Source organism: Amphiura filiformis, unplaced genomic scaffold (genome assembly GCF_039555335.1).
Source record: "Amphiura filiformis unplaced genomic scaffold, Afil_fr2py scaffold_40, whole genome shotgun sequence".
Lineage (NCBI taxonomy): Eukaryota > Metazoa > Echinodermata > Ophiuroidea > Amphilepidida > Amphiuridae > Amphiura > Amphiura filiformis.
In genome coordinates this window covers 101,645-112,247 of record NW_027305504.1, presented here as the reverse complement: position 1 = coordinate 112,247, position 10,603 = coordinate 101,645, and the positions used below count along the sequence as shown (strand labels likewise).

The window sequence follows — 10,603 nt, the reverse complement described above, 5'->3', positions numbered from 1 at the left end:
TAGGGAAATCCACGAGGTTTATTACGTGAAATCAACCAATAATTATAACGAAGGCACGAAATCCGCGCAGGCGCATTGCGCCGTTTTATATGGTCTGGCCAATTTGCGGGAATTGTTTTGGTAAACATAAACTGGTGGTGTGTTGAGGCATGATTACTGCTTCCACAGAGCCAGGAGCTGGGTTGCTTCATAATCAGAGTTTCCTGTAACCATTACCGAGCATTTCTTGATAAAGATGGAGAAGGAGGAGGAGAATAACAAATTACTGAACAACGAGGCTCAAGGTGAATATGTGCAGGGTACATGGAGTGGGTTGATATACATTTAAAATAAATTAAGCCAGAAACTAACCATTAATACGATTTTACTTCCTCAATTCGTTTACCTCAATAAGCTTCTAAATTTCTGCACAATCAGTTGACACAGAGGATGATTTAATTGTCCATGCCAGAGAGATCCAGGCAATATGACAAAATCTGGGAACATGAAGGTTGGCCAAATCGGTTCATACTTTGTAAGATTGATGTACTGGATGACATATTTTCACATGCCAGACTAGACCCACCTGACCCCCCTGGGTAGGGAGATATGGGTACCCCCTAATTTGGGGCTTTTGACACAGGTAAATTGCTGTGAAAACAGGTGAAAAATGGCAAAGTTTATGAAGTTATTTTTCTATCAGCAACTTCTCGATTGGATTTTATTTTGAAATATTTGTCAAGAGCATAGTTTATTTGTAATATAGAACTTAATATTGCAATGATTGGGGTCTTGGGTTTTCAGGAGGGGTAATCAATGTTACCCCTCTTTAGCATTTTTAAAAAAAAAAAAAAAAGTGTAATTTTTAAAGCCCTTTTATGAAAATATACATCTTAAATATTGATTTTTTTTAATGTCAACATTTTGAGGCTATATTGGTCTACTCCAAACAAAAAATGGTAGATTCGGGCGGTGTAACGAATTTGCATAAAATTGGTGTTTCTAGACAGTATTTTCGCCTAATAAATTTCTTGAAAATGATATTGTAAGTCTAAAATGGGAGGAAACTGAATGTGACAATTCTATTTTTAGTCTTAAAATGCTTAAAAAGTTTTCATATGGTGACATTGTTTTAGATTTTTCTAAACAGAATAATGTCAAGTCTGCAGAAGTGTTTCTAAATACAAAACAATTCATATTTAGCTCTCTGAGTAAAATACAAAACAGAAATACTGAATACAAGACTACCTTGTGATAAACCATGATGAACAAAATTGCAATATAAATGTAGGTCCATTATGTAGGCCTATTGTGTATGCATTATTTAATTATATCATTATATTGTTTTTATATATAAAAAGTATGCCTAAAAGCCCTCAATGTTGTGAGTAAGAAACTAGGATATTTAATAGTTGGCTACTGTGATAATAACTGATAATTAACATAAATCACAAGAGTTTATAAAGGAGTAAGTTAATAATTTCAAATAAATTGGATCACAGTTTACATTCACAAATAATTATTCTAGAAACACTATACTGCAAGTGCCCAAGAATCTTAGCCATAGGATGTAGTTCTAGTAGGCCTAGCTAGTAGCTGGGGCAGATATGGCCTTTTATGATCTTCAATTTCATGCTATACTGCTTGAACTGCAACTGCCTTATAAATACTGAAATATTCACTAAATCAAACCAGGATTTTATTCAATTACAATCGCAAATTTCCAATTTGCGATTCCTTGCAATTGTACTGTTTTTGGACAGTTCTTCTTTCTTTCTTCTGTCAAACTTGTAATGAGCCATCGTAGCCATATGCTATAGGCCAATGTAACCATATTTGGTCACAAGGACCAATGGGTGGGGGCACAAATGTTACATGACCAACTCGGGGTCAAAGGTCATCCAAAGGTCATTATGGTCAAAATGTGATTTTCACTAAAAATCCTTCTTCTTCCACAAATTACATAACACAATGACGTCACGTGAATACCTGCATCGGCTTTAGCTAATGTCTAAAAGTTGAACAAAGAATTGAGGTCAAAGGTCCTTGAGGGGGTAAAATCTTATAATTGCATTATCTCAGCATCCGTAAGGGTTATGGGGCTCAAACTCGGTGACAACAAATCTCATGACCAGGGGAACATTTTACAGGGGTCAGGGCAAAGGTCATGCAGAGGTCAAATTTTAGAAATGCATTTTCTGTACATCTGTAAGGGGTACGGGACTCAAACTCTTTGACAACAAACTTAATGACTAGGGGAATATTTTGGAACACTTTGCAGGGTTCAGGTCAAAGGTTATCGGGGGTCAAATCTTATCATTTCTTTTTCTGGACATCTGTAAGGGGTATGGGCTCAAGCTCAGTGACAACAAACCTCATGACCAGAGGAACATTTTGCACGGGTCAGGTCAAAGGCCATGCAGAGGTCAAATTTTAGAAATGTATTTTTTGGACATAGGTCTGGAATGTAATTCATAGGCCTACATTTACATGAGAGATATACAGGTTGTATTAAAACGATTGGTACCAATCCATATTTTGTTTATTAAAAAGCAAACTTCTTGGAACATCATGATATCTATATTTGTTCCTGAGAATAAAATAACCTAGATAACTTGCACAGTCATAAAATGACCTTTGAATGCTTCTGCATGCATATTTGAACTGGAAATAATATAACTGCAAGACATCATAAATACTTGAGAAGTAAAACATGTTTGATATATATGATTTAATCAAAGTATCTATATTCTGGCTGGAATACTTAGATTGTGCTTGAAATATTTGAGGTATAAAATTGTATACTTGGGATGAGTTGTTCTATATTATCATGATTATCAGGATCAGAAATATCAATGGACGATTGAGTAAAATCCAAGAATCTTGTCTTTTTTGCAATGTCCAACAAAAAGTAACAGATTTCCATTTGAGTTACCCAAAATTAATATTGCGAGTATCCTGCTTTGTTCTTTTTTCTTTAGTGGTTACTTTGTAGCATGTTAATAGACATTTTCAACAATGCCACGATAATTGTATTTCAAACACCAGTATGAGGAAACATTTTGTTTTCTTACATTATATTATTTATAGGCTGATTGTGATATTTGTAAACAAAGCAAATAAGTGCACAGCCAATCTATGTTGTGACAATTTGTAGATGGCTTAGAGGAATGTAACTTTGAACTTTCAGCTCCAAACAAGATCTTTAGATGTCAAGTCAACTCGAAAATAATGTTGACACTTGTTGCTGAAGCAAATGAACCTCAAGATCTACTTAAGAATATTTACCTAGCTGGGGGGTTTACACCCCCAGCTAGGTACTGTAATGCTATCCGATTCTTCTTTCTTTCTGCTTCTTCTGTCAACAAATTTCAAAATGCTTCTCCTCCTACATGTTACACCCTACAATTACGTAACTTGCACATATGTACCGGCTATATCCAGTGCCCATAGGGTGCAAACAGAATTGGGGTCAAAAGTCATTAAGGGGCATTTCCGGTATTTAACCAAATACTTCCAAAATGCTTCTTCTGCCACATATTACATAGCACAATGACGTCACTTACACATATGCAACGGCTTTACCCAGTGCCCATACCTTGCACACAGAATTGGGGTCAAAGGTCATTAAGGGGTAAAATCTTACAATTGCATTATCTGGACATCTGTAAGGAGTATGGGGCTCAAACTCGATACAATAAATCTCATGACCAGGGGAACATTTTGCGGGGGTCAGGTCAAAGGTCATGCAGAGGTCAAATTTTAGAAACGCATTTCCTGGACACCTGTAAGGGGTACGGGGCTCAAACTTGGTGACAACAAACTTAATGATCAGGGGAACATGTTGGAACACTTTGCAGGGGTCAGGTCAAAGGTTATCTGGGGTCAAATCTTTATAACTTCATTTTCTGGATATCTGCAAGGGGTATGGGGCTCAAACTCAGTGACAACAAATCTCATGACCAGGGGAACATTTTGCAGGGGTCAGGTCAAAGGTCATGTAGAGGTCAAATTTTCTAAATGCATTTTCTGGATATCTGTTAGGGGTACGGGGCTCAAACTCCACAACAACAAACTTACTGACCTGGGGAACATTTGGAACACTGTGCAAGGGTCATGTCAAAGGTCATCTGGGGTCAAATCGTAGAATTTCATTTTCTGGATATCTGTAAGAGGTACGGGGCTCAAACATGGTGACAACAAACCTCAAGACCAGGGGAACATTATGGAACATCATGCATAGGTCAGGTCAAAGATCATCTGGGGTCAAATCTTAGAATTGAATTTTTTGGACATCTGTTAGGAGTACAGGACTCAAACTCGGTGAAAACAAACCCCATGACCAGGGGAGCATTTTTGGAACATTTTGTAGGGTTCAGATACCTCCACAACACCAACATGCCCCTGCTAGGTTTGTGGTCTATGACCACCATTTGCCACTAGTTATTCTTATGATACTATTCTTGCATAAGATTCTGGCATACATCATGTTCATTCGATTTTAGTATACGTGCAACATGGCATAATGCATGAAAGACATACGATATCTTTCAGCTTTATGATTGTTTAATCAAATGAGATATAAAAACATCTACATTTTAAAGGTTTAGTAATGTTTATTTTTCCATTTATTATCAGCTTGGTAATTTTAGTCAACTTTATAATTGAAGAAATACCTTAAAAGACATGTGCTTCCTTAACGGAGATTTTCAGTTTTGTGATCTTGCTAAAATACCATAGAAACACTGAATTTTCTATTAGTATTAAACCAAGCAACACCATCCAAAGATAATCTGATTTGTTTCCCACAGTCTAGGCCTACAGCCTAAGGTTGGTTCATTTGGAGGAAGATGAAAACAAATCAACATTTCCAAAAGCAGCGTGAAAACAACAATACATTGATCTTAATGTAGGGTCAGTCCATCTCATATCACCTAATGGGTTGGCTGGTCACCCTCTCAGATTTTGTTTAAAATCACTTATATCATAGCCCTATGTGCCAAATGAACACATTTCAAACGGTAGGTCTCTACTCCTTGTCGTTTCCGAGAACCATGTGTGTCGCGACATTAGTTTTCTTCCGAGTTTAGACATCCATATATCTTCCCCTAGGGGTAAACTACAGGGCTACAAATTGGAATCTAGGGTGTCTTTGACCCAAATAACCAGATTCTGGACTCATAAACAATGTATCTCACCCCCATTTGCTGATATAGACATATAAAAATGCATGTTCGTGCTGACGCACATGACAAATTCCTGTTTTTGACCCCCCTCCTCTTCATCCTAGATGTCAGACATCATCTATTTTGCCTTTAGTAGGCAATATAGGTTCAGGTGTGACCCCCTATAGCAGGGTAGACCACTCATTGGCTTAATAAAAATTTCACAGGGGCTCAAAGATGACTCCTCAGCCAAAAGACCCCCCGTTCGTGACCCCATTTGACCTTGTGGGAATAATCCACCATAATTCAAACTCACACAATTTCAAAATACTTGCATGATGTTCCTCTGTACCAAAAATCTTAGTGGTGTCAAGCCATCTTCATGGTTAAATTAGTGTTTGAATCTCTCATTGAAATACATAGTAAATTGATGAACTTTGCATTCTGGGAATTAGAACATTACTGTGTATTTCAATGCGATCTCCAAACAGTCATTTAACCATGAAGATGGCTTGACACCACTTTGATTTCTGGTAAAGAGGAACATCATAGAAGTATTTTGAATATGTGTGAGTTTGATTATGGTGGCTCATTTCCCACATAATAAATTTGGGTTGGTATTTAGGACAATTTTGTGTGTATTTCAATGGGAAGTGGACAAATTGCGTCAAAAAACATCAAATATTCAACGAGCCGTAACTCAGAAACGACAAGGAGTTGAGACCTACTGTTTGAAATGTGTTCATTTGACCCATAGGTGTATGATATAAGCGATTTTAAAGAAAATCTGAGAGGGTGACCAGCCAACCTTTTCTGAAAATTAGGTGAGTTGATATGGAACGACTCTGTAGTGATTCCTCAAAGCAATGTAAACATTGCACTTTCAGTCAGGCCCGTAGCCAGGATTTATTTTGGGGGGTGCTGATTTTGAAAAAAGTGGACCTTTTTTCAAAATTTGGACCTTGATGGACTGTTGGGGACGGATTTGGACATTTTTGGACCAAAAAGGCATAAAAACCTCTATTTTTTCACTCGCTACGCTCGCAAATGGGACTTTTTGGGTCAAAAAAGTGGACTTTTTGGGTCATTGGCATTTTTTTGGGGGGGCTACGGGCCTGCTTTCAGTTCCATACAACTTCTTATGTGTAAGCTAGAATATCATTTTGACACTTGCCTGTCCTCAGCTACATGTAGTACAATTAGGCGTCAAAAAGAACGGTAACATGCAAAGTGTCATCATGATTATGCACTAATAAAAAACTGAATTGAAGGTCTATAATAACTCATATTTATTATGTTGATGCTAAGTAATGTTGTATATGATCATGATTTAAATCCTAAGGGAGTGCTGCTTACCAAATAATTGTTTATTTCTTACTTTTGTTTGAATCTGTTCATAAACGGTTTGTTCAATCAAACTGTTCTTTAAAATTCCCAAGTGTTTGACCAAGTATTTTAGGTTTTTCTCAATTTAGATCGAATAAAATCTAGAAACACTTAAATTTTAGTAACATTTTGCTTTTGTTATCCATGATATTAAAGTTTAAAACATTACACAACTTAATAACCAGCTCTAAATAAAGTATGTAGTTGAAATAATCACGTATTCATTAATATTACAATATTTTCAGTTTGTAATATTGCTAAAAATACCACATAGAAACACTGTATTTTCTGAAAAAAGCAACACCGCCCCAAGATATTCTAATTTGTTTCTCACAGCCACATGTTGGGTCACTCTAATGACACCAACAAAAAATCAAAATTTTGATGTATATTTTTTATATTTGCATTTGAATTCATCAAATAAAAATTCAATTTTTTAAGACATTTTGAGGGGGGTATGTTTAGACACCCCCCTAGAGCCAAATGATAGGGGTTGGTTGAATGTCAATTGTTCCCTGTGATGCCCGGGGTAGATGTCTCCTACAAATACTTAATTTACTTAAATAACTTCAACCACTTGTGAAAAAATGAGAATACAAAATTGGCTTAAATTCAGGAAAAATTCATCCATTTTTAAGGGTGTAGATTGTACCAAAACAAATAAGGGCTATAAACCCTTAACAAGGGGGGCCAGAATCCTGAAAAAGTTTCAGTGAGAATATTTCATCAAACACCCCTACTACACCAAATATGGGCAAATTCGGACAACCTTGATGTTCCTGCCACTGCCTGGCTTTCTCCGGCATGATCAATTAAGCACTTCCCACCACGCCACTGTGTTGACTTGCGGTTAGCACAGCTGTGTGAGTGAACATGACACCACTGCGCGCACATTGCATTGACGAACATGGTTAAATTTGAATTTGGACTGATATATTTACAATAAAAACGCATTCACAATGCTGGTCGATTTCACATTTTATGTTACCTACAGAAGGTGTGAATTATTCTTCATGCATACATCGATCACTTTAGATCTGAAATCGACTAAGTAATAATGACACACGCACAATTCTTAAACAACATCTTTTGCACAGAATTCAATGGGATTTGAAAATTAAAGTGGCAGTTGAAACTCTGGTGATAACACGTTTGCAGTGCATGATGGGGCTTCCTTAAATCATCCTCTGCAGTTGACACAAGATATTTAAATGTGTGTGTTTTATCTCGTTTTGTTTTTTTATAAATGAAATATTAGCTTCACATTATACATAAATAAAACACACATAATGTTATACCTACTTCATAACAATACTTTCCGTTGATTTTGTGTCTTTTGAATTGAAGGTACTTCGGTTCAACATACCGACAGGAACCAACCAACCCAGCCTTATCAGTATACCCAGCCTTATCAGTATGCCCGCCGTATCAGCAGGTTCCTGTGCCGCAGACAGTGATCAGAACATCATTCGAACCACCGCCAACTTACATGGCTTGGTCGATTTTCAACTGTCTTTGTTGCATGTGGCCGCTTGGATTGATCGCCATATGCAAATCATCTGAGGTAAGATATTGTGGGCTATTCCAGGTGAAATCCATACACCCCCTACGGAAGACATCCCCTTAATCGCCCACACAGGGGGCGATGATTTCAAATGGAGTCGCCCATTTAGGTTGGCCTTGTTCGAATTCACACCCCCTGTGTGGAAGATTAAGATCATATCTTCCATAGTAGATGTAAGGATTTCAACTGCAGTAGCCCTTTGAAGTTGAAATCGTTTTGGTGTTAAGCCTAGTTGAGCCTGGTTTTATAGGCTTAACACCAAAAGTGACTGCACCCAGGAGATAAAGCGAATATTGGCAATAGCTCGGAGTGTAGTTTCAAACCTGATCAAACTGTTGAAAAGTAAACTTCCTCCATCCCTCAAGGTTCGCTTGCAAAAATCAACAGCATTTAATTTTGCTGTGGCATCATAATGGATCTGAATCAAGGACAATGAAATTATCTGACAGGAAGAGACTGGATTCTCTTGAGCTGTGGTGCTATCGACGAATCCAGCCTGATTCCATGGACTGAGAGTAAAACAAATGAGTGGATTCTTCAAGAATTCAGAAGACCTTGCGAGCCGATATCATTGCTAGAAAGTTATCATACTTTGGCCACACCACCAAACATCACTGCCTTCAGAAAGCAATTGTCTAAGTAATGGTTGAAGGAAAACGTAAGAGAGTCAGACTTGCAGGGAGCTGGTTTGACGACATCAAGATTGTCACAGGCCTGAGCATCACAGAGACTACTATGGCTGCCACTGACCGCATTCGATGGCATACTCTCATACGAACAACACCTGAATACGTTTATGCAATGTGACCTTAGAGAGACAGGCAAAGCCCTTCTACGCTATTATCGCCTTAGACTATTCATTAGAAAAGGTTGGAGGATAGACAAAAATTACATATTCATGAACTTTTACAGTCATAGCTCATTAGCTGTATTGATTATTGATATAAAAAAAGATACAAAGAAACTATAAATTGATATAGGCCACCCTATGTCCGGTTTGCTTCAAACAAAAGGCATATTGCTGAAACTGTCATTGTGAGTGAGCACCCCAAACCGTGGTACATTATATACCCGTTTGACCACCAAACAGAGACGATAATCCGGTCTCGCTTTCTCTTATGCCTGACCAAAATTATTTTATGGTGATGTTTTCCTTTTTTTGTATTTTCAAAGGTTGATGATCACTTGAACAACAGGAATATGGTGGCTGCACAAGCGGCTTCAGCTACTGCTCGGACGTTAAATACGGTCGCTACTATCTGGGGAGTACTAAACCTGATTGGAATTATCGTGGCAGTGATAATACTATACGTGCCGCAAGAGTAGTGTCAGGATCAGGATCTATGGGAGCGATGGAAAAGGAGCTTTAATCTTATTTCATTCAAGTTTAGCCTCTCAGCCCCCGGTAATTTGATCATTTAAAAAAAATTCCTGATGGATCCACTCCTGTGTATGAAGTATTATGATCCTTTCTTGAATACGTACAGTTACAGATCGGCAAACATCAACCAGTGTGAACTTTATAATATTTCATCAACATTGCAATGAGATGAAGCCCTATAAATCGATTTATTAGGTTAAACGAACTGTCATGTAACAAGACTCTACTAGAAGCTTATTACGTGAACTGAAACAATTAGTGTGTTAAACAATCGAACCAGAAATCAAAATCACACTCATGTCATATATATTCGTCATCCTAATCTTTCACCTGTTTTAACCAGTCAATAACGCACTAGGACTTGGTTCTCAATGTGCTATTGACTGGAACTGGAACGATATTAGATAAGCAAGAGTGCGGAGAAAAATCATTATGTAAAATATTTGGTCACCATCCTTTAACTCAACAAAACATTTAAGCTAGGGCCTTTTGGTCCAGTGCTCCAAGTCGGCGAAATTTAATATATAGTTTAATACTTAAAAGTTACGCCAATTTGGCGTGGTGAGGACTTTAATAATAATAATAATGATCTACTCCTCTCATATTTTGCACTTTCACCGGGGGAGGACAGGTTTTCAGAAAAGTAACGAAAGTTGTCTGAAAATTGTGTTTACATAAATTATTTAATAATAACCTAATGATTAAAGAAAAAAGTATAAAAGAAAAAACAACATCGTAAAAGAAGTTCAGTTTTGCTGTTGCCCCGGCTGTTGCCCCGGCTGTTGCCTGCAAGGCTATCGTAAGTGACACTTACGAAAGGTTTATATTCTACTCTCAATTTATATATTATGTTGAGTGCAAGATTATTATAGCCCCATGAGGAAGGGGGGCACTCAACTTAAAGTGGTTGTGTACTCTAGACATTATTTCTTTGGCGAAATTGAGCTTTTTTGAAATGTATTGGCTTTGTTATGTTTTTTATAAATACAAGAAAAGAAAATCCAGATTTGTTAATACTGCTCTATTATTTCACTATTTCACTCGTTTTTGCAAATTAAAAGGAAAGAAAATCTTTGTTGTACCATCGGGGTACACGCGCGCAACAACGCATTGCGTTTTGTAGTCGCG

The 10,603-nt window shown here is 37.3% G+C and overlaps 1 long non-coding RNA gene across 1 annotated transcript; it reads left to right on the top strand.

Moving 5' to 3' along the window:
• On the top strand, positions 1 to 10,187 carry LOC140144126 (uncharacterized). The gene is made up of 3 exons (XR_011857836.1): positions 1 to 284; positions 7,878 to 8,094; positions 9,268 to 10,187. It is a non-coding gene; the product is annotated as an uncharacterized lncRNA (long non-coding RNA).
• Positions 10,188 to 10,603: the final 416 nt, after the last annotated feature.